This window comes from Hesperophylax consimilis, chromosome 1 (assembly GCF_061612785.1).
Source record: "Hesperophylax consimilis isolate HC1 chromosome 1, BYU_Hcon_1.0, whole genome shotgun sequence".
Taxonomy (NCBI): domain Eukaryota; kingdom Metazoa; phylum Arthropoda; class Insecta; order Trichoptera; family Limnephilidae; genus Hesperophylax; species Hesperophylax consimilis.
This window is the reverse complement of record NC_142836.1, coordinates 21,111,016-21,136,785: the sequence shown is the minus strand read 5'-3', so window position 1 is coordinate 21,136,785 and position 25,770 is coordinate 21,111,016. Positions and strand designations below refer to the sequence as shown.

The window sequence follows — 25,770 nt, the reverse complement described above, 5'->3', positions numbered from 1 at the left end:
CATTGTCAATAGAGGTGATTTGCAAGGTGCTATTATTTTATTTACTATATTAATGCTTGAATTAATTTTTTTGTTGATTTCTAATGTTTCTAATGCGCACAAATTAAAATATTTATTAACGTTAGAATGTTTAAACTTAGTTTTATCCCGGTTGAAGCTATGGCCTGTCTCTATCAAATGATTAGCGAACTCGGAGAAATTATTATTTTTTTTTTTTAAACATAGTTCGTGTTCCCTAATTCTGGTTTTGAAATTTCTTGTAGTCATACCTACATACTGGGAGTTACAATCATTACACTCTAAAGTGTATATCCCATTTTTATCTAATTTATTTGAAACATCCTTGTTATTAATTAAGTTTTTTATTTTAGAATTGGTGTAAAAAGCTGTCGAAATATTAACTGGTAACATGCGGGATATTTTTAAGGACAAGTCGCCTGTATAAAGAAGTTTTTTATATATTAGATTTTTACTAGATTTAGTGTTATTATCACCACTATAAATGTACTTTTTAGAAAATATTTTGGTTTGTTTCTTATTAACTAAACGATTAATTATGTCAGGTTTATATCCGTTGTTTATAGCTATTTGTTTTATAATGTTAATTTCATTATCGAAATTCTCAATATTTAAAGGGACATTAATGGCTCGATGTATCATTGAGTTGAAGGAGGCGAGTTTATGGGACAAAGGATGATTTGAAGTAGAAGGTATAACACAGTCAGTGTGTGTAGGTTTTCTATAGATGTTAAAAACACACTTATTATTATCTAAACTGATGTTTAAGTCTAAAAAATTTAAATTGTTATTATCGTTATGTTCCAGTGTAAATTTTATATTTTGGTGAATGTTATTAATAAAAGTGAGAAAATTGTCTAATTGTCTGTTGCTACCTGTCCAAATTACAAAAATGTCATCAACATATCTATACCAAACAAATACATTAGCTAAAAGGGAAAGTCCACATTCGAAAAGTTTGTTTTCAAAGGAATCCATAAATATTTCAGCAAACAAAGGAGAAGCGGGATTTCCCATTGGGAGACCATTATGTTGTTTATACAATTTATCATTAAAGGTGAAGTAGTTTTGATTGGTACAAATTTCTAAGAAAGTGGACATTTCCTTCACAATGGTTCGATCTAAATGGGAATTATTTAAAATGTTTACAATTAGGTTTTTACATTCATTTGTGGGAATGCTTGGGAAAAGATTAACAACGTCAAAGGACACTAATTTACTGTTGCTAGGTATGTCTAAGTCTTTGATTTTATTTATTAACTCCAAACTGTTTTTAATTGAACGATGTGATCTGAATAAATTATTAGATTTGAATAAAGATACAAATTTAGAACATATATTATAGTTGGGGCTAGAATATGCAGGAACAACAGGTCTAATGGGGATATTTGGTTTGTGAATTTTCGCTAAACCATATAGTTTAGGAGGCTGTGGATTAGTTAATACTAGATGATTATATTTAGGTTCACCACATAGTAAAGGGCAGCTTTTGATTGTCTTCTTGACATCTTCTTGAAATTTCTTTGTAGGGTCTTTTAGAAGAGTTGAAAAATTATCACTTTTTAAAAAATCTTCTACTTTATTAACGTAGTCTATTTTGTTCAAAATCACTATGGTATTTCCTTTGTCGGCTTTGGTTAGAGTTAGATTATTTTCTTTTATGGTTTTTTTGATGTTGTTTAAGGTTTGTTTTTCAGTATTTTTGGAGGAAATATTGTTATTATTATTTTTATTTTTAAGGTGTTTTTTGATGAGTTCAGAAGATTTATGTTTAATGGAGTCTGGGCATTTGAAAAGGGCTTGATCCGTGTCAGCAGCAAGTATTTCAACGTTATTAACTTTGTCTATTCTAAAATAAAAAACTTAATTAATAACAAGGATGTTTCAAATAAATTAGATAAAAATGGGATATACACTTTAGAGTGTAATGATTGTAACTCCCAGTATGTAGGTATGACTACAAGAAATTTCAAAACCAGAATTAGGGAACACGAACTATGTTTAAAAAATAATAATTTCTCCGAGTTCGCTAATCATTTGATAGAGACAGGCCATAGCTTCAACCGGGATAAAACTAAGTTTAAACATTCTAACGTTAATAAATATTTTAATTTGTGCGCATTAGAAACATTAGAAATCAACAAAAAAATTAATTCAAGCATTAATATAGTAAATAAAATAATAGCACCTTGCAAATCACCTCTATTGACAATGTTCCCCGTTATTTTGACTCCTCCCTCCACTTCCCTCTCAACCCCCTCCCCCTCCCACAAATCCCCTCCCACCAAAGAACCAAACTAAATAAAACCCCATATTTCTGCACTTAAAAATTTAGTTTTAAAATAGCTAGTTAATGACACGGACGTGTCGAAACCGGTCGCTAATTTTATAAAAATTTATACGTAACAAATGTACATTGTGAATTAATAAAACTCATTAAAAACAAAAAATGTCTAGAAATTGTTACATAGTGAATGCCAAAGAAATACAAAAAAAAAAGAATATTCAAGGTTAATTGTAGGATGTAAAGCAGCGAAATTACTTTGAATATTTTTATCCATCTTAGATAAAATAAGTAATATAAATTTCCTACGAAAAATCTGTTTGCAAAGTGAATAATCTTAATAAATGCTTTACAAAACACGTATTTTTTAAAATTTGAAACTGAAATAAACACACGTGTACTCTGGATACTTTGTAGTGTGGTCTAAACCAATTTGAAATTAAATGGCTATCGCTAATTTTCAATAAGACATATCAACTCGTAGGTCTCAGACCGGTCAATGAAATATATAAGTTTTACCATAAATGAGGAACACTTTAGCTTGGTTCACGGTCATGTTCACAACGGTGACCGGATAAATCATCACAATGATAATTCATCACAACTTTAAAAATTTATATAAAGTCATGGAAAGTGATGAAACAAAAACTTTATTAACTGGGTTAAGTAGGTTAGGTTAGGTTAGGTTCAAATTTTTTTTCCTCGTTTCTAATGAATTTATATCACTTTTTAAAAGTGTGCTGACTTGTAACTGTGTAGAGTTATCATGGAATCGTTCACAAGATCCTGCCATCTGTTTAACTCTTACGTAAGTTCTGCACAGTTTTTTAAAAGATGACAGCCGTTCCATCCATCGATGGGATTATCAAACTTTTTTCTGTGCACCTCACTGTCACTTATAAAACTATTAGCCTCGTTTTCTACCCATTCATTAATTGGAATACCTGCATTCACACTTCTATCGCTGTCCTTGTAACCTATCCTTCTGGTATCTTACTTATATCCTTAGTACACGAAACTTATCAACTTGCTCCAAAGATATAGATACAGGTAACGATTTTATTATATTATTATAACGGTGTTTACATATCCACTCACTAACGTTATAGTAATTTCTCAATCACTAGCACTACTCCAATTTTAAGTGAAGGAATGGGTTTGCTTTAGTTTGGGCACATCGATATTGTCGTTAAAAAATTGTTTGATGTTTCCTCAAAAATCACAAAAAAAATATGTAGCCAACTAGCCAATTCCTCGCCGACATAGTTTATCAAATGAATATACCAATGATATTGACATTCTTAATATAAAAAAATTCTTGAATTTTTCATTTCAAAAAAATTTCAGAAAATGTCAGTTTGTAATAATTACTATCTTTTACGAATTGTAAACCGAAACAACGTAAGATTATTTTTGGAACCATTGTTAAATACCATTATGTATAAAATTTTAAATTTACCTACACAATGTAAAAAGCCCCATGGTCATATAAAAAGAGTTAAAAATTAAAAAATATATACTCTAGAGTCAATCAGAAGCATAATTAAGGCAGGTGTTAATGAATCGACAAAACAATAAAAATATTTTGTTCGCTTAAATAACAATAAAAAACCCTTAATAATCCTATTCACAAAAGTAGAAATAAGAGGTTTGATGAATAATATTGTCAAATTGACAAAACTTTTACAAGAATCTTTCATAGATTTTTACCCATTCATGTTCAATACCATTCAATACTAAAGAAATGAACTTAAATATTAAACCTGTCCAATAAGAGAAATGAAATACGACCATTTATGAAAATCGACTGGATGCTGTTTATCACAGCTGATTTTTTTTAAATTTCACTATAAATTCAGCTAATATTATGAATCATGACAACCTAAAGCATATAAAATATTAATAAATGGGGATGTTAAAAGAGATTTACAGAATCCATTAATATAATATACCTACTTGCATAATATATTAATAAATAGGGATGTAAAAAGAGATTTACAGAATCCATTAATATAATGTACCTACTTGTATAATACATTTTCTCACCATAAAAAATTTATTGTCTATGATATTTAGAAAACGTAAATTGGTTGATTTTATTTATTTAAAACGAAAGACGACAAAATGAGTTGATTGTTCTAAATAATTGAAAAATGGTCTATTATCACTAGTATACGTAAAAAATCTAGTAGGTGTTCCTTTAAGTCCCTCCCAGAATTGCAAATTGTAACTTTAAACTAATAACACAGATTCTTACAAAGCGAGAGTTGTTTATATTTCCACACTAAGATCTTCCGTCTATCTCAACACGTTCCGTGATTCTAATAAAACTTTTTTAATTGCAATCCGACAAAGTTTCCTCTGACGGGGGAGATTATTCGAAGCTATATACTTTGTAGTAATTTACTATTCACTCACAATATAATAGATAAATATGCAAGGAATAAATGGAAAGGAAATAATGTTTTAATTGTGTTGTACATATTTTATTGCAACAACAGAATAATGTTTTTAAGTAGGGATTTATGAACCCAATTGCTTAAGCACACTGAAAAAAATAAAGATGAGTTAATATCAACTGAATGCAAGAACAACCCTGGTATTGCGCCCTTCGCATTTAATATCAACTGAATGCAGTTGCCTATTTAATTAACAACCCTGGTATTGCGCCCTTCGCATTTAATGTCAACTGAATGCAGTTGCCTATTTAATTAACAACCCTGGTGCGCCCTCCGCATTTCTTAAAAACTTGCGTATTTAAAAAAAAATCTAATTTTCTCCAAAATTTTATGTATTGTTGATTTTTGAAGACCATTTTATAGGTTCATCAATAAATTATGAACACTAACGAAACCTTAAAATCTTACATAGGACACAAGCTATAACGCCTGAAATTACTGGTCAGTGGCAGAGGTGGCATTGCGTTTGGGTCCCACTCATGCGTCGTATGTTCAATTCATCGGCTGGTAAAGTCCTCAATCACGACACAAGCAACATTTTCAGCTTTTTATGGTGGTAGTAGAAAATTTTCAAACATCGCCAGGTTATTCTTAACCCAGGAATGTTTGTCGGTCTTTAAGCAAAGACTTCTTAAAGATAATTAGATAGATAACTAGATTTTAATATTTTTTTCATTACAAAAAAATATCTTTAAAGATTCAAAATAGGTATATGAAGAATTCTGATTTATAATTTTATGTACGTCTTTTTACAACCTTTATTAAGAGCAAATCATGTCCGAAAAAAGCGAGAAACGTTAAATAACTTAAAATATTTAAAATATACAGAAATGACGAATAAAATAAAAATAGAATGTTCAATTAGAATACATAAAAATGAAAGAACACTAGGTATTATCGCTCGGTATCTTATATAAAAGATTTTGTAAGAGTGGAACGAACCTTCAATAAAATAATTATTAAGTTTAAACAAAAAACGCAATAATTTTAAAATGTCGTTCAATTGTATGAATGTATTCAAAAGTGCTTATTTATTCCTTCTTGTGCGGGTTAGTAGATATAAAGTTATTTAATGAGGTGTACAGCGGTTCAATCATACCCGTATTTAATACTAACTAGGCAATTAGCAAAGCGCGATATGTAAATGACAGTTAGACTGTGAAATTTGCTACTGCAAAACATAAAAAAAATGTGTACATTTTTGTAATTCCCTTGATACATTATCCAAAGTATAGTAATCGAACACAAAAATAAAAGCATATGTTTCATTTACAAGGAGAACTTTTATCTTCCGAACATTTGAAAACGAAAAATAATTTCCGGGTGATACAAAAAACTAGCACGCTATATGTCCGAAGCGTGGTAAACGCATTTTAGGGTTTTTATGGGGTTTAATAATATGGAGGAGAAAATGGAAAAAGGGTAGGTTTATATAAACCAGACAATTCAGAACAAGATGGTAAACTAAAATCATTTCCAGCAAAGTTTCGATCATCACCAAGTCGATACATTTTTTGCAAATTAGAATAAAGTATTTACGTATATGAAATTACATTTACAATTAGTATACCTACCTCTATGTACAGCTCTTTATTTTTCATTACGTCATATTTCATAATTCATTTAATTTCAAATAAACCATGTTTCGACAATTTTCTTGTAAAAGGCAATATGGCCATAACAACCCCGTATCGAGGGTTGTATCAAAAGCGGGCAATTTAGGATAATGAATTGAAAGCTATGTAATCTGAAAACACAATGATTTTAACTTGAGGGGGAATATCAGATTGCCAGAATACGTATGGAGAGAGGAATAACATTATGGAGTCTTGGGGGAAGATCCTTTCAAATAGTTATTTTTTGTACAAGATTATTTTGATGGTCAATTAAGATTTTTATTTGTAAAAATAGATTCTTCATAAATTGTAAACGTATGGAATAAGCAAATTATTAAAAAAAAGTTACAGACGTTGCGCAAGACGAATTATTTATTTTCTATGTACAAAAACAAACTTTACATTTTAACTTTAGAATATATTCGTTTTCTTGAAATGATGAAACTACATATAACATAGCACAAAACGTACGAAAGTTTCACTCACCTAAAAATAGAGTTGCCACACCAACTAATAAGGGTGGCAATTTTTATATAAAATTATAATACAATGAAGTATAAATACATAAACGATAGGAGTAAATTACCCAAAATAGAGCTATCATGTCGAATCGCGTAATACTCGTAAAAAACGCAAATAAATAACATAAATGATAACATTATATTTTAAAAAATCAAATAAGAATAAAAACAGATTATCGAAATAAAAGCTAATAATTTTAAAAGTTTTGTAATTTATGTTGGTACTTTACCAAAAAAGAAATAGTTAATCCAAAAAGAAAATAAGGATTATCGAAGAAAGCAATCGCTTTGTGGCTCGACATTATAAATAGATGTCAACTACCTTCAGCTATATCGTAACCGCCTTCAGGGTACTATTATTATAAACTATCCTAAGAACATACATACGTAAAGTTAAAATAATCAGCGCATCAGAGAAGAGGTGGGAGAGGTGAAGGACAAGATTTGAACACTTTGGTATGCTATAAAAACAACTGTGATAAAATTTTCATTTCGAAAAAATTTGGTATAATTATAATTGAAGAAAAACACACGTCTGCCCACCTGCGTGTTGGGTCGGATTGGGAGGGACTTGTTGACGGAGACGTTTTGACCTCTCCAGCCGGACTCTCTCTCGACCCATCGTTTAGCGCCGCAGTGGGAAGGATTGATTCATGCGTTAGTCACTCATGAACACTTTGACCATCAGATTCCTACCCACCCCTCATACCTTTTTCCTACCCAGAACTTTATCTCCTTTCTTTCCCTAAAAAAACCCACCACACAGCATCCCCAAAGATGATATTGGGTCTAAGTGATTTTTTTTCCATCAGGGTATCCTGTGTGGAGTTAATGTAAGAAAAACACTTGTCCAAGTTTGGGAACATCTGCAGTAGAAACGACTAGTCTACACGAAATAAACCAGATATTAAGGCGTAGCACAGTAAGGGGTAAAGCTATTATTGACCGTTACGATCGTTAAACAGAAGAAGTTGAACCTACCCTCGATAAAAGCTCGTAGTTTGTATGCCAACTTTCAGTAGTTAAAATTTACTAGAATTCAAGACGCCTTTCAAAACTTCACACATTAGGAATAATAAGGAAAGCAAAATACAGATAGTAGATTTTAATGATGGAGATCTATCATAATTTTCAAAAGAAAATAATTATCACTAGAAAGATGTCGGAAAATTCCCAGCTTTGGATACAGTGAGCGTAACAAGCGAGTTCTGAGCTTATTTCGAGAAAATATGTAAATGTCATTACGCACTCCAGTTATATTTTTTCACTTAAAGAAAATTAATCTTGAAGAACGTGCTGATTATATTAATGAAAAAAATGGCTAAGACTACGAAGACGTCTTTCCTCGGAAGAATTAAGAGAAATTTCGATAAAAAACTAATTTTTTAGAACAATTTTTGCACTACGCATAGACTACTGTTGTAGTATTTTCATTCTTAGTAATAAGGTAGGTAACTTTAAAAAAACTAAAAATTATCAAGAATAGAGCAATGAAATAAATTTTGGAGCCTAATAAACACAAAATCATCACAGAAAACGCTTAAGAGATGATATATAATGAGTATTAAATAAATATTTTTTTATAAAGTTTCATTTATTAAAACTTTATCTGCTGAGTTGAATTTTTTTTTACTACCGAAAAAAGATTTTTTTTACTTTGAGACAAACTGCATTACAACAAAGACTTACACATACACCATATAAGACAGAAATAATACACTAGACTAAAAAAATGAACAAATCAAAAACACCAAATCGTTTAGCATATACGAGTAAAGCCATTCAAATGTACGGCTTATTTCCCAGTGAAATAAATACGTAGGAAACTATATTTAGCACACTTTAATAGAGATTTGACTAGAAAAGAAAATATTGGTCCAGACTGTCGTGTTCAATACATGCAAATGTGTTGTCACATTGGTAATTTTTATACATGTGAGCTACCCACAGGTACAAGCATGAGTGTATTAATAACATATAGTAAAAAGCTCAAAGCCTAAAGCTCTAAGCCTAAAATTCTACACTTAAATCTCCTAGCTTAAGGTATGTAAGGAAAGGGAGTCTGGCGAAAGCGTGGACTGAATGGTTATTAAATTTCGTGCATCTTTAATTACGTCAAAATATTCTTTATACTTACCTATTTTTAATCTAGGCTACACTTATTATTGTTTTTACTATTAACTAAAAGCAAATTCTTTACATTATCTTCTAAATATGAGTTTTGCTACACATGCCCAATTGTACATACCTGTAAACAGTTATGTACGTATAAGTATATAATAAGTATAGTCTAGATCAAGGCTGCCCAACCCCAGGCCCGCGGGCCATAATGTGGCCCGCGAACGAATTATAAGTGGCCCGCGTGAACCATTTTCAAAAAACCCGCCAATCCGCCAATTTGAAAAAGTGTCGCGGGCCTGCTGTAAAACAAACAATGCCGCTTGCGCGCGGTCACCAGTGTTGCCAACGAAGGCGATTTATCGCTATTTGGTCTACTCAGACCGAGAATCAGCAACGAAAAAATCTAACCTGTTGAACTTACTTTTTAAACAAAAATACACCGATTTTGATATAGCATCTTTTGCGTCCGAAATGGAATCTTGTAACAACCCCCCCCCCCCATGGATTTCAAATATTTGGTGGGGAGCACTCATTTTGATTTTTTTTTGTGAGGAATAGAAATTCTCTAACAACCCCCCCCCCATGGAAATAGGAACCGTCAGGTATTCAGTGGCCCGCCAGTGATTCAAAATCGTCAATTTGGCCCAACTGTTAAAAAGGTTGGGCAGCCTTGGTCTAGATTGACGGCCGGCATAGTCCAGTGGTAACGCATTGGACTGCCATTCCGAAGGTCGCGGGTTCGAACCCGGCGTGCGCAAATAAATTTTATTTGATTAATTTGTGTTATTTCACAATTAATTAATTAAAATAATATATAGTATATTTGCGGCACGTTCCAGAGTGGAAGATACTACCAGTATCGCCCTGGTGTAAGACCACCATTCAGAATTGAAACGTTGCTCCAAATGGCTTTAGCCGTGTTTAGTGACTAGATCTGAATAGCCAGGTACTTCCCCACCTTCCTCTTTCCCTTCCCCACTTACCTTCAGCCTCACAACATCCCCCAATTGGGGATGCCATAGTCTCACTGGCTCCAGACGGGAGCAGTTGGGACTCTTGTGAGGTATTCCCTATAAAAAAAAAAAAAGATAGATACCTATGAAGAAACACGACGTTTTCTAAAAATGACTTGTTTTTGATAATTCTAAATTGCCGTAAAAAACAAGAACTAAGCTAATTGATTTGTTTAATGCCAAATAGTTGAGTAAACCAACAATTTTTTTTTCTTTCCTCTTCATTAAAATAGAAAAAATATTTTTTTAATTAATTCAGGGTCTTTTCCATAAGCACCAACATAATTTAACCCACTGTAGGGTTATGGTGTAAATTAAAAACAATTTTTTAAAAGCAGAAACCTAAGTAATAATGATGTTTTTATCAAACATCTTTTAAATAAAATAAAATATACACTGTACTGTCTATCGCACTAGGTATGAAACGCCTGTAGTGAGATAACAATGTGTAGGAATGGATGCTATGCTAAGTCATTATAAGTGCATTATATGTAAAAGACAAACAGAAGAAACTTTTTATTTGGGTATTTATAATATTTATTTATTTTATTAATACAAGACGAAGAGGGTACATATGGTTTTTGTGATATTTCACCCTCCATGCTAGGGATGACCCTGTGTTATGGCGGCTGAATTTTACAATTTGAACAGAATCTATAGATTACTATAATATGAAAAAGAAAAATAAGAAAAATTATGTAAAGCTAGTTTGGGTTGCAAGAAGAGAATGGAGAAGTAAGAGAATTATAAGAAGATGAAAAATTTGAGAAATTATTAGTAAATAGATCACACTAATTAATTATGTACACACTATACCGCTAAGGTAGGGAATAAGAATATATTATGTTTTGTCTGAAAGGTGATTAAATTGATAGAGTGTAGAATGAATGGGTATTGTAGTTGTAATGTATTCCGTGTGTAAGGATCCATTTCGTAATTTGTTTTATAAAGGAATGGGGTTGACTCACGGTTTTTAGGTTTTCAGGGATAAGGTTAAAGATTTTAGGAGCTAGGAAGAAAAATTGTCTTTGAGTTGACGTGGTGTGTAGTGAAGGTACTTTGTAGTGACCTTTAGTTATTGTTTTGGTGGTGTAGTTGTGTTTTAAAAGAGTTTTGTTTTTATATTTGAACAGGAAATGTATTAGCAAAAATTTTAGGTGGAGTTGTCGTATGTTTAAGACCTTATACTCTATGAGGAATCGAGTGGAGAGGTATCTTGTGGGTCGCTTGTTAATGACACGTATTACCATTTTTTGGGCTTTTAGAAGAGATTCGATGGTAGATTGTTCACAACCACCCCAGATTATAATGCCGTAAGCTAGTAGGGATTGGCAGAGAGCTAATGCAGTAACTAGGTAGGGAGTTGAATAACTTAATGGTATTGTATTTAAATCTTGTTTTTTCATTGGGTGTTTGACAATTCGTATATCTATGTATTCAATAAATAAAATATATAAAATACAATGTATTGATACATTCATAGTTCATAATCTTAATCACTAAACCTGATTACACAAATCAGCTTTTTGTTATTGATTAAAGGATAAATAATACAAGCATTAATAACAAAGGTTTATCTGTAAACATTAAAAAAAACTCGTTTCTCAGAAATATAATGATAAAATCAGTACTAAAAATCTTCGTTTATCTGACACCCAAAGTGGATACAATGAATACCTTTAAATTGTATTTACATATGTATTACAATAAAATATTTAAAAAATAGTTATTTTTCCACGTAATTTACTCAATAGATTTGTTCCTGAAGTCATGGGGAGACCCAAAACATATAGAGCATATCTGATTACGGAGGCAATTTAAATTAATAATAATCCCGTTAATATTAATAGAGACGATGGAGCTAATCTCAGTAGTTCTTGGTATCCGGTAATTAACGGCCACACCAGAACTAAACGCAGAAAACCACTGTAAACTTATACGTTAATGACAGCTCTTAAAGGATTGGTGTTGACAACACGGTATCTTCATAAATAAGCACATATTTCTCCACAACCTTAGATTACACATCTGCCCCGATGATGGACACTGCAATGCTGTCCGTAACGTCGGTTAAAGAAGAAAGTAGCGCAACACGGCATAATACCCCAAAAATAAACCACTATATTACGTTTTGACGTGAAAATCTCAAATCATACCTTATTACTTATATACTTATTTATTTTACGTAGAATAGTTACATAAAAAAGCAAATTACTCTTCTATGTCCGGTAATTACCCATTTAATTAATGAAATCTTGTCTTAGTTAAAATAATATAATAAACTTAAATGTTGTATTTTTAGGCTAATATGCAAAGGAGGAAAACACACTGAAATAGAAAATTATAGACCAATTATTATACTGCTAGCTATTCTAAAAAAATCTAGAAAATACATTTCCGTGAATTTAATAAAATACCAACAATGTTTTTGCATTATTTATCGCAACCAAAACAGATAAAAAAAACACAAACACAGAAATGTTACTACAAGATTTACTTACCAATTACATAAATCAAGAACCCAATAATAATAATAAAAAAACATATTCTGGTTTTATTCATATACAACTCTTAAACTTTGATCCTATTGATCCGAGGAAACTATTTTATATATATATATTAGAAGCGATAAGAAATATGGAAAAATTACTAAAACTTCTCAAAAATTAAAAAAAAATAGACGAATTAAAGTTAAACTCTTCCAAGCTTATATCTAGGCTAAATATATGTCATCAGGAGTTCCACAGGGGTCGATTCTCGGCATGAAATGGGATAATAAAGTAATATTTGCAAACGTCGACGAGCTATCGTGGGGCGAATCAACAAAATTAATAATTTCATAAGTACGTTAAAAATAACCTATTTGTCACTAGCAAAATTTACTATGTAGATACGGAATAACGTCTTAAGAAAACTCGTACAAGAAAAATATAGGCTACATTAAAATAATCCAAAACTCTATAACTAAGTTTTTAGTAAGCAAAAGTGTTAATGCGCAAATACGAGATATAACATTACTATACGAGTCAGTTAATATAGAGATATTATGGTTTTAAATTGAATGCTAAAACCTGTTGTAGGATTCCATATATGAAGAAAAAGTAGAAAAAATCACACCCACAACATAAAATTTGGACAAAATGAAGGTATGTCTATTACAAAAATTACTAATAAATAGGTACCGCAAAGGAACATTCGCTTATCTTGTACCTTCTATATTTAATAAGATGCAAATGGATGTAAAAAGCAAATCAACCTGCACCACCACTGAACTAAAAAAAAAACCTAAAAATATAGCTAGTAATAGATAACGTTTTTTTTTAATATTTGTATTGTTTAAAACTACATTAGTTTCCATTGGTTTCATGCATGTACTTGTATAAATATGCCTAAAAGTGATCTTAAGTAAGTTATGTGCCTTTGAGTTTATGTATGTATATGAGTATGTTGCTTGTGTTATATCTACATGTCTATGTATTTTATGCCTTTATATTTTGTAGTCACTTGAAATTTTATTCTTCTTTATCTGTTTTCTATATTTTATCTTCTCGTTGTAGGTGTGCTTTAGCATTATTATTAATATTGTTAAATTTACCTGCTGACTAACAGCTTTGGCAGTTCAACGGGTGCTAGTAATGAAAAAAAAAATTTCATGTCTTTCATTCCACTAATGGCTACAAAGAAAACATTTGTCAACAACGAAAGACATGACTCCATTCTTGTTTAAATTTATTAATTTTGGTACCTTCCAGTCAATGAATATCGCAATTAAAGGAAATTAGAAGGCAATTATTGATGTTGAAATTTAGTTCACAGTTGAAAAACCAATTTCGATTCACTAAATAACAAAATAAGCAGTAGGTACAGATGCCTCTTTTTGTCCGGATTGATTCAGAGCTCGTTATTTAAAAAAGCAGATTGCAGCTATGAGGTAAATGGTTCGTTCGAAACTTTAATTAAGGGGAAGCACTACGAAGTAATACAAAATCATGAGTGTTTGGTTTGAACATCTAGTTTCTTAGAAATATTTTAGATGCTTTGTGCAGAACACATCTTGGCCCTTGAAATAAAGTCTTTTTTAAGCCCTGGAAAGTATCTATATATTTGTGTCTGAACTTAGAAAAAAAACAACATATTTTTGGCGATATATTTTTTTTTCGTAAATCAAAACAAGCGGCTGGTAAGCGGAAATATAAACCATATCGCCGCTTGCACAAGGTGTGTTATTGCGAGCAGCCAAATTCTAAATGTTACCCGAGGTGGTGCATCGCCTTAAGCGTTTCAAGTATATTTGAAAGCGTTATTATATTATATAAATAATATCAAAGTACTTTTGATTAGAGACCAAAATAAAACGGAGTCATTGATAATATTATTTTAACACAGCGGTCTTAAAGTGAAATAGGTTGAAATCTGAAAACAAAATAGATTATTTCGTGTATGTTTATGTAGATAATTACACAATGAGATAAGTACAATAGTACAAAAGTTTAGTATTTACTCACTCCTTTAATATAGTAAATTATTATTCAATTTGTGAGGCGGGTGTGGGTATACCGCCGCCCCGGGAACCGTATATTAGATAACCGACACCTCTGACATAGGACACCCCAAATGGATCGCTACGTTTGGTGACTTGACAGGGTTAACCGGGTTGATGGGGTGAGGTTTGTGTGGGTCTTAGTGTCGGATGCGTCTGCTAACTAGCTGCTTGGCGAGCCAGATCGGGAGAAGCTGGTTGAGGAAGACCCTTCTACCTCTCAAGCTGGACTCTCTCGTCCCAGTGCCATGAATCATATGTATTTCCTAGACACTCCGACCCCAGAGTCCTGGCCACCCCTCGTACCTTTTTCCTTTACAGAACGACCTCTCCTTCCTATGCGCAAAAAAACTCTCCACACAGTATTCCCAAAGATGACATAATGCCCTGAGGGAATTTTTTTTTCTCAAGGCCTCCTGCATGAATTAGTTAACTAACTATTTTTTTATAACTGAACGCAAACTTAAAACTTATGGAGGTATTTTTGATTTTTATTCAGATAGGTACTATCAATCTTCAATGACACAAATGAAATTACATTACCAATTCAGGGCAATTTGTTATTTTTTATATATTTTTATGATTCTGTTACATATGTATTCTGAGGGAGGACTAATTATTGTATACAGGAGTTTCAGACACATTTATTCGTTTTAATACGGCGCTAACACAAACCGCCTTTGTGTCTTCGCTAATTTGTTGAGTACTCTACCTGAGCAGGCGCACGTGTCATCTTGAAGTACGTACAAGACTACGAGGTATCTGTGATACACTATTTTATGAATAATGTAAATTTAGACGAATACGAGAATAAGAAGGTCTTTGAAATAGCTAACTCGCAAAACTTATCATGTGAAGTATTTTGATGTTTTGGTATATCTTAAATAAATAAATAACCATTGAAGACAATATGGACAGCTCTCAAACAAAAAATATATGAAAGAAGATTAGAAAAATAGTCGGTGGCATGCGGAAATTGAACCAAAGACATCAGCCTCAACTAAAAAATTAAGGTATATTGGTAGTTCTTAGTCGAAGTATTTATTTATTTATTTATTAATCTTAAGTTAGCTCACATCTTCGTGTGTGCTAATAGTTTTATAAACATATAAACATGTACATTGTTTGGCAAACATAATCTTTCTTTAAATATTTCACTAAAGTCACAAAAAAAAGAAACATTAATAATTGAGATAGACATATTTTCTTAATTCATTTTTGAACTTATTAATATTTTCTATCACAGCAATTTCCTTCGGGATTTTGTTATAGAGTTGAACGGCCTGGAAAGTATGACTGTATGAAACAGTTAAATATGACCGAAGGGGATAGGGTCAGATTGGCTAAGTGGAAGAGCAAAGCCCCGGCAAGGCTGAGGTCTTGGGTTCAAATCATAGATGCGCCCGTAACTATTTATGATTTTTCTATTCTACATTTTTCGTTTAAGGGTTATTAATATAATATCCATTGATAGAAACATAAAAATTTTGATGTTTTGCTCAATAAGTGTAGATGTTTATTTTTAAAAATACCAATTAGTCTGATCAATTTGAGAAACATTAATGGCGTATTCGTCTTTTCCCCGACATATAATCAAAGGATACTGTAAGCTATCATGAGATCTGTGCAAACTCTGATATTTTTTGCAAATTGTCACGGCTGCGCAACACAATACTCTTTTATCAAATTGTTGACCAGCCATCACAACTGTAACTTCACTTGTGGATGGGGCATTATAACGACCGCTGTGTCCAACAACAGGCACCGTATTTGCAGGGATTACGACATTGAAGTCTGGTGTGCCTGGTGAAACGGTCTCGATAGCAGTTTTTACTGTGTGGTAGTTGTTACGGGAATGTAACATATCTTATAGAGATCTTACCAAACAACTATGTATTGGCTGTATGATACTGTTGCACCTCGTTGATGCTTGTGTTTCTGGATCTGAGAAAAATAGATTTGATTATATTTATGATGATCTGGCCGATATGGTAGCAACCTCCCTGCCAAATAATATACTTACCCCACTTGATATACTTGATGTAAGTTTATTAAATATAGGCATAAAACATTCAAATTCGTTGTTATATCTGCGTTTATTGCGCATGAATAAGGAAGTTGAGTCCATTTTTTTAATTTTTTTTTATCAATGTTCGCATTCAAACTTAAATACTGGTATTTTTTTTTTTTTTTAAAGTTTGTTTTCATAGTTAAATTAATTCTCAAAGTTTAAATTTTATTAAGCCCGCCAAAACGAGCGGAATCCGAGCGGTAACAGGCGGGGTGTAGTGTGACGTCATTAGAACTGTGAAAACCACGTCGCTTAAGCATTATGTATGGAAAAAATTTTAATTCTTCAACAAGGAATTCCAGTAATTTTTTTACCAATGTTAACCGTCTATTATAATTGATGTTATTAAAAAAAAAGAAAATTGATTAAGATTTCATAGTTAAATTAATATTTTAAGTTAGAATATTTGCTTTTCACGCCCGGTACGGTATTGCCGTCGCTACTTGTTGACGTTCCCCGCGCGAATTCAGGACCACCGCGCAGAAAAGTAGAGACCAAAAGTAAAATAACGGTTTACAGCCCAGTTCACTGTGAGACTTTTCTGAGCGGCCGGCGGCCTGAAGTGTATCACATGCTATGTGACATGTATAATAATAAAAACATCTAAGTTATGCAATAAACAACATATTATTATAAAGCACTATACGAATATGTATCTTTAGAAATCCATTTCATATAATAATAATAACAAATACGTACATATATTTGACAAACCCAAATAAACCTTTGGCCTATACACCTCTCTCATCTAAACCGACCATCTCTCATGTAATAGAAAGAGATGCACCATAGGTGTTCCGTTGTACGTACAAGTCACGACACATGTGACGACAGAATTCTTTCGACCAATCGTGGAGCGTATACAGTCTATTGCTTTTGAATGCTTTTTCAAGAACGTTTAACTAATTCCAAGAATAATAATATAGAAATATATTTATATATTTAGAATCGATATTTTTTGATCTACATGAACATATTTTTTATAAGTCAAAATATTTTTCACTCAACTTCCTTATTATTTACATTTAGGATGATTACCCGTCAGAATAGAGTGTAGTGGTTCGGATGGAGGAAGAATATCCACTAATTTTACTTTTCCCTGTAAGCAACATATACCTTTAGATACATCCTTCCATTTGCAGAGCAATATTCACAGAAAACAGACATTGTACCTATTCTTACAGAGGCGCCTGCATTTGTGCGTGCGGCCGACCATTTTGTAGCGAATGATTTTTTAAATCGCGATATCTTCCAAGATATTAAAATAATGTTTATCTACATTTATAGACAAATGTAATTAATATAAGTAATTAGATAAGGATTATATATGAAAACTATATCGGTCAAATAAGCTTCTGAAGTGTTATCTTCAGAGATATTCATTTAAATGATATGTTGTTGGGGCAATCTTAATTTAAATGCCCAACGAACATATTTAATTGGAAAAGTATTAATATTTGATTGCAAAATAGCTTCGCAAATAACCCATCACATATGCAAAATATAAAAAATGATAACTGTGGGTTATCCTTAGGAGATAGACATGTACTACTCTGAATTTTTCTGTAGGCCTTTTAAAGATATACGATTTCGTAGTACATTATTTTGATGTAGGTATCTCATAAGGTTTAGCCAGCGTTACCAATGCAAGCACCGAAAAATATTATTTTTATTTCTCCATTACAAAAAAAAGACTTTTCTCTACTTTCTATAATTTATTTATTTATTTATATTTATACATTTTAGGAAATGTTGACAGCCAATCTTTGATTATACAACGATACAATAATAATATAGTTAATTATGCCAATTATGAACTTTCCACTGATGAATATTTAATGGTAAGGTGTACAATGTCATAGAGATGTTCTCTTAAATTAATTTCTTGTTTATTTAGAAAATATTAAAATAAAGGAGGGTGGGGGGGGGGAGGAGGGGGAAATATAGGATAAGGATTAAGAGGCAAAGGACGGGAATATATAGGAATTGAACTTCTGGTTTGAGTTTTGTTGATTATTGAGTTTTTGTTTTATGTTCGTAAAGTCGAGTTAAAAATGTCAATATGGTAATAATTTAAGTTAAATGAATGTGTAGATCTGTAGATAAATGAGTTTTGTTTGGAATTGGTCTTACAATGAGGGAGATTAAAAGTAAGCGACTGTCTGCTGTTGCGATTGGGAACATGGAATAATAGGCGTTGAAGAAGATCAGGACTATCGATTAAATTGTGTGTAATTTTAAATAACATTACCGAATCTGCTATATTTCTTCGGAAAGTTAAAGTCTGTATATTGAAGAACTTTGCAGAGTCTTCATTACTAATATGAGATCGAAAAGAGCGGAAATTAAGGTACCTTAAAAATCTATTTTGAACACTTTCAATACTATTTTTATGTATTGCATAGCCTGGGTTCCACACTTGGCGTATTCAAGGATACTACGAACGTATGAGAAATACAGTGTTTTGAAGGTAGTAATATCTTTGAATTGTTTACAGAAACGGATTATGAAACCCAGCATAGAAGATGCGTTAGTGACTACGTGGTCAATATGTTTATTGAAATTCAGTTTACTATCAAATATAACCCCAAGGTCCTTAATTTCTGATTTGGTAGATAGATGTTGATGATTAATTGAGTATTCGTGTATAAATATGTTTTTGTTTCTAGTAAAGATGAAATAATAATTATAAAATAATTATATGCATGTTTTATATATATATATAAACCACCCGGAAGAAATTCTTTAAATGATAGTGAACACCCCGTCTAAGTCGATGTTTATTGTAGAATCAAAACTTTACTCCAAATCATTCACAACCCCGTACAACTCTGGGTGCACGTAAGCTAGTATGCACTTCATATACCCATGCACAATGGAATGCCACAAAAGTTTAATACAACACTTATAGATAATTGTTTCAGTTACGGAGGTCTTGTAGTGCATGCGAACTGTTTACATCTGTTAGAGTAAATTGTTTTTATGCTACAATGAGGCAGACAGCGGACAACTTGTGGTGCAAACTATGCAATTCCCGAAAGGCTCTAATAATAACAATAAATTAAAGGCACCTTTACAAAAAAGAGGAACTTACCAGGGAATTGTAAATATTATTAACATTATTTTTCCTATTTAGTAATAAAACAAAATACACATACGATACCTTCACATCTTTTTATTTATCTTTTTTTGTGTGAACTAATATTGATTATTTTATTTTATGTACATTTTTGGTATGGTATGCCAATAGGATTATATTATTGCATAACCCCTGCGTGCATCCTGGATAAAAGTATTACCTATATGGTCGTACGGAGGGTATACCACTGTGGAAGTGCAAATAAACTTTTTGTATGTTTCAACAGAGTACGCTAAAAAAATACGCTAGAAAAAGGGAGATTAAAAAATTTTCGCCGTTCTTATTTTTGTGGTGGTTTAAATACATTAACGACAAAGATTTCACAAAAACTTTTATTTCGCAACTTAATTTTATTCTCGTCTCTATTGAGAATCATTCTGATGATTTATATTTCACTAGACGTGTCGGTTCATAAAATCTTTAATATGCTAGTTGTTATTATGTATCCTGGAATGCTTAATTATAACCAAGCTCACGGCCACCATGGCCGAAGGATAAATAAGACTCTAGCGAAGCCAACCCGCGACTTCCAGCTTGCTGGTCGAGAACCTTACTCCTCGACCACGGAGGCCGATACAAATAATCACAATATTAAATTATCTAATTAATATGAATTTTTAAAGTTGAACAGTTTAATATAATATAATAGTACCGTACCTACTTCGTGTATTGATTGGTTGATATTGTTTTCAATCAAGCCACACATCAATAAAAATAACATTATTAGAAGACTTTTGAATGACGCTTATTTCACATTCAAGGACGAAGTACCTAAATGCTGAAATATTCAACCAAAAATGTCTCTCACGTTGCGTGTTGTCATCCCCTTTGTGAAATATGTTTTATTTGCATGTCCCTCATTATCTCAGACGTAATATTATATTATATTATATTGAACGCAAACACCAATTTTCTTGCAAAACGCGCAATCATATTAACCATTCTTTTACAAAACCTAAGTTATTTTTTAAGACGTGAGTACCTAATTAGTTCTTGGCTAAGATTTATCAAAAAGCAAACCAAAAATTTATGTTTTGATTACACCTTCTCTGTAAAAAACCATTGTAGCAATTATCGTAGGCAAAAAAATCGGAGAACTTTTCAGGGTTTCAATTTTCTCTTTTTAAGCACAGAGCTTTACCAAGGAGGTAGCATCCGTGCCTGGCATTTCTTGGGATTCATGAAGCCCTGAATTAATGTGGACTATTCCTAGAAATTATTTCAAAAATATGAAACTGGAAAAACAGCCAGATTTGCTTCAAAATGCCGCAAAATGTATAAGAAAAGGGGCCAAAAAAACAATAAATAAATATGTTTTTATGTAAATCAGAAAGAAACTAACTTAACAGTTTCACATCGCCGACTATTAAGTTTGATAAATGCTCATATACGAGGACAATCCAGAAAGTAAGGTCACAAAGGCTCCCGAGGCCAGGGTAAAAATTTGTGTAAAAGTTGTTGCACCTGGCGTATAGAGAGAATCCTAACGGTCAGTTTGTTTGGTCCCGTGTACTTTTCGGCCATTTTGTTCATTCACAGTAAATTCTTTCGATGAAGTGACGTCGCGCGTTCCCGCCACCTTCTGTCCGTGCGAGATCCGAAGATCTATTCAGGACTGCAGAACAACGCCATTTACCATTTTCAACACTTCTGCATGAACACGCCAGGCCCCACATCGTGCGAGTTTCACAGGTTCATGACATCGTTTGGAAGGGATATTGTCACCCAGTCTCATTCACCCGACTTGGAGCCGTCGGAAGATCACCTTATCATAGAACTAAAGGATTTTTTTGGTGGTAAACTATTTTCCAACGATCAGCAGGCCGAGGAACCTGTGAAGTGGATGAAAGAGCTGACGACGAAGGTCTATGATATTGGCATACAAAAGCTGGTACCCATACTATAAAAATATTTATGTAGGCGATTACGTTGGAAAATAGTTTATTATATTTCTGTAGTATTCTGTGAATTTAAATTAAATACAAGCATTTTTTGGTCCTACATAAATGTTGTAACCTTACTTTCTGGATGACCCTCGTATTAGTGGCCAAATATCTATGAAACTCTGTTATCCGTTAAATTAAATTATCGGTTTCCAGCAAATTTGAGTTGAAATTTCAATTAGGTAAGTACAGTGAAATACGCATACAAAATTGGACAGTTCTTTAAACAGCGTACATTTGTTTTTACAGATTACTTTATTTAAAAATGTTCACCATTATTAAGTAAAGTTGATTAGGAAAATTGATATAATTCAATTAAAGAGTTTGTGATAATTGATCAGTTTCGTAGGATGAATTTAAAAGTGTCATGAACCAAAATTATCATGTATTATTTCTAATGAGAAATGAAGCTAGCACCTAGTGGTAAGTTTTACCAAAAATACAAATTACTGCTTATGACAATATTTATGTCCTGCAATATTTAACTCAACCACTTATCTTCTCGTGACGATTACGCAGTTTGATTTTGCTATAATATGTTTGAAGGTACTTTAATAATGGCAAAAAATATACCATTATATAAATATATGTTATTCTTATTTGTATAGCATTAACGCATTAACGGAACTTAATATTATGTAGCGGTAAGCTACTAGAAAGTTATGGAACAACGATTTGTGCAACGCGCATCGCATTTAGAACGAGATAAGCGGCGAAAGCGCGCCGCATCTACCTCCTTACGACTGCTGGAATGTTCTCAAACGCGTGTACCCTGTATCAAGTCAGTGAGTGAGTCCTATTCGAGCCTCTAGTTACAAATGAAGCGGGCGGCCGACTTTCAATATATGTTAATAATTTCGTTAAATATTGGTACAAACAGAACTAATAACAAGCGTTAACGGAATCATTTATTGACCTGCGATTCTTGTGCTGTAAAACTTATATTCCGCTTCTTCTCACTTTATTGTAACAAAATGAAGCATCATTAGTATTTATACAAATATTTATCATAAAAAATCTTGCCTTGCAAATATTTCCGAATAGTTAAAAATAATAATATTTGACAAGTCAGAATATTTCGAAAAAAAAAGATGTCTCAACGCCATCTAGAAAGAGTTTTAGCATTAACAATACTTTTCCGACATAAATAAAGTTGGTTGTTTTTAGGTGAAAACATCTAATAAGCAATGAAATGAAAAATACTAATACATATTGAATTTTTGGCGGGCTTAGAATAAGCCGACTTAACGTAATAGCAGATCAGCTGACGAGCAATTAGAAGGTTGCGTTTTCAATTGCCGTCGGCGAAATATTTTTTCAATTTGTATGGGTGTTTCACGCTAATAATTTTTAGTGATAATAATTTGTTATCCTTTTTACTATTCATAAAAAAACTTGTCTCTTACATTACTTAAAAATAATTAGTATTTAGTTCATTGAATTAGAATTTAAATATAATCAAATAAATAACAATTAATCATCAAATTACTAATAATTTCGGTTGTGTTTAATTCTAGTTCAATAAACTCAAATTTGTTTTGAATTTAAGTGTTATTTTCGAAATTGGAACCGACTGTGTGAAGAATTCAGAGATGCGATAAAGTACCTAACTATAAAACAGTATTTTGAACAGAAAAATATTTTAATTGTCATTTTCAAAATATGAACCGATTTGTCAAGAATTCAGACCACGACGTTTTTTCACGGTTTACTCAAAAATGTAACAATCACTAACGGAATCATTTATATTGTAACGATTCTAATGCAGTGGAAATAAAAGGATTTATTCCGCTTCCTCACAGTTACTAGTAAAATGCTGGTTTGTTTTCCGCCTTTTACGTCAATTGATCCGACGGCGCAGCTCTGCCTCCACTTCCTGCAATATCCGGCCTTTTCACGTGCCTTGCGGGAATTATATAAAGGACGTCCGCTAAATGTTGTATTATTATTATTATTATTTGTCGTGTATGCCATTACCCATTACTGTCGGGAGATTCACTTTCCGCGCTCCGTCAAACACGATTTTATTTAAAAGCCGCTTCCTTGCTGAAAACGCTTCCATTCATTTTGTTGACGATCCATAAAGCCGAAAACCGACTCATCAACAAAACCATTGCAAAAGATTATGTTGTCAAAGAGTTTGAAAAGATACAAACTGCTGTAATTTCTTTACAGCCGATGAATAAAAACATATTGGGTAATAGAGGGGAGGGAGATGGGGAAGGTGGGGAAGTATCTGGCTATTAAGATATTGTCACCAAACATGGTCAAAGCCATTTCAAGCAATATATCAATTCGAAATGGTGGTCTTACATCAGGGCGATACTGAGAGTATCTTTCACTCATTTAACGTGCCGCAAATACACGATATATTATTTTAAAAGATTTGTGCAATAACACAAATTACTCGAATAAAATTTACTTGCGCGCTGTAGGGATTTGAACCCGCGACCTCCAGCTTACTAGTCGAGAGCCTAACCCCTCGACCACGGAGGCCGTCATTGTCATTAATATGGAGAAAGTAAATTGGTTTATTCCATATCTTACTATCTACACCACGTATTTATTTATTTATTGATTAAGATCGCCATTTTGAACCATTTAATTTTTTACACGATTTACTGCATGATTTACTACAGAGTTTTTAATGTTTACATAGCAAAAAGAAAATGTTTCACAGAATTTGCACAATTCATCAAATTTAAAAGTTAATTTTCAAGTTCTTTTTTTTAAATTTTTTTATTTTTTTATTTATTTATTTTCTTTATTTATTTACTGTACAACAGAACATTCATTCCAGTACAATTTAACATACAGTACAATTTTACATCATATCAGCATTTGGTTAAGTGACTCTTCAATAATTGTTTTAGGTCATTTAGAGAACAGTCACTTACATCCTAATTCTTTGCTAGTTCGTTCAACAGCACAACTCCCCTCGTCATGCTATGCTTTGCCAGGACGTCGGTTTTGACTTTTGGTACTCTGAATAAGTCATGGTATTGACTTCGGCTGTAGTGGTCTGGTACATATAAATTATAGCATCCCAAGAGGAATGGGCTATCAATAAAATTGATCCAAATTTTGAAAGATATAATGGCTAGACTTCCTTTCCGCCTAGTTTCCAGACTCACAGAATTAGTTTCCTCAAGTAAGTCGATATGGTGCATGAACCTAGGATAGGTTCCATGCGTCCGCATATAGACATACCCGAGGAATTTTTTCTGGATTTGCTCTATCATTTCAATGTACTTCTGGTGGTACGGTGCCCAAACAACGCTCGCATACTCCAGCTTGCTTCTAAGTATGCCATCGAATAATGCTAACATAGCATCTTGGTTATTAAACTGCTTGCATGTCCTAATGACGAAACAAAGAAGTTTGTAGCAAGACTGAGTGAACTGCGATATATGGCCAGAGAATTTCAGTTCGGGATCAAAGACGACACCGAGATCCTTTACGGAATTTACACGTGGTAGTGTTTCGCCCTTTATCTTATAATCGTAAAGTATAGGATTTCGAGAACGAGTGTAAGACATAGTGACACATTTTTTTGTATTGAAATCTAATTTGTTTATCAACGACCATTCAGATAGTGCATCCTGATCAGCTTGCATTTTAAGACAATCTTGTTGGGAGCTTATTTCCATTAGAATTTTAAGGTCATCTGCAAACAGTAGAAATTTACTATTCTTAACATAATTTTGGATGTCATTTATTAGTATTAGAAACAACAGCGGTACAAGGTTAGACCCTTGAGGAATATTTCGCTGAGAATTTTTTCGAATTACGTCCATTTGCCGAAACAAATTGGTTTCTGGATTTTAAATATGATGAGAAAAAGTTTAGTGTTGGTAGGTCGAAGCCTAGTTTAAACATTTTCCTCAGTAAAATATCATGGTTAACACGGTTCTGTAAAGGTTCTATTCAAATTTTGATGTTATATTATTACTGTTGTTTCACAAAAATGAAATAATAACAGAATTTTTACAGAATTTGAAAATTAATTAAGAAATTCCACAGAATTTGAACAATTCATAAAAAT

At 32.3% G+C, this 25,770-nt stretch overlaps 1 protein-coding gene across 5 annotated transcripts in view; it reads right to left on the bottom strand.

Moving 5' to 3' along the window:
* Nucleotides 1–25,770, bottom strand: part of dnc (phosphodiesterase dunce) — a 622,938-nt gene that overhangs the window by 196,631 nt on the left and 400,537 nt on the right. The window lies entirely within an intron of this gene.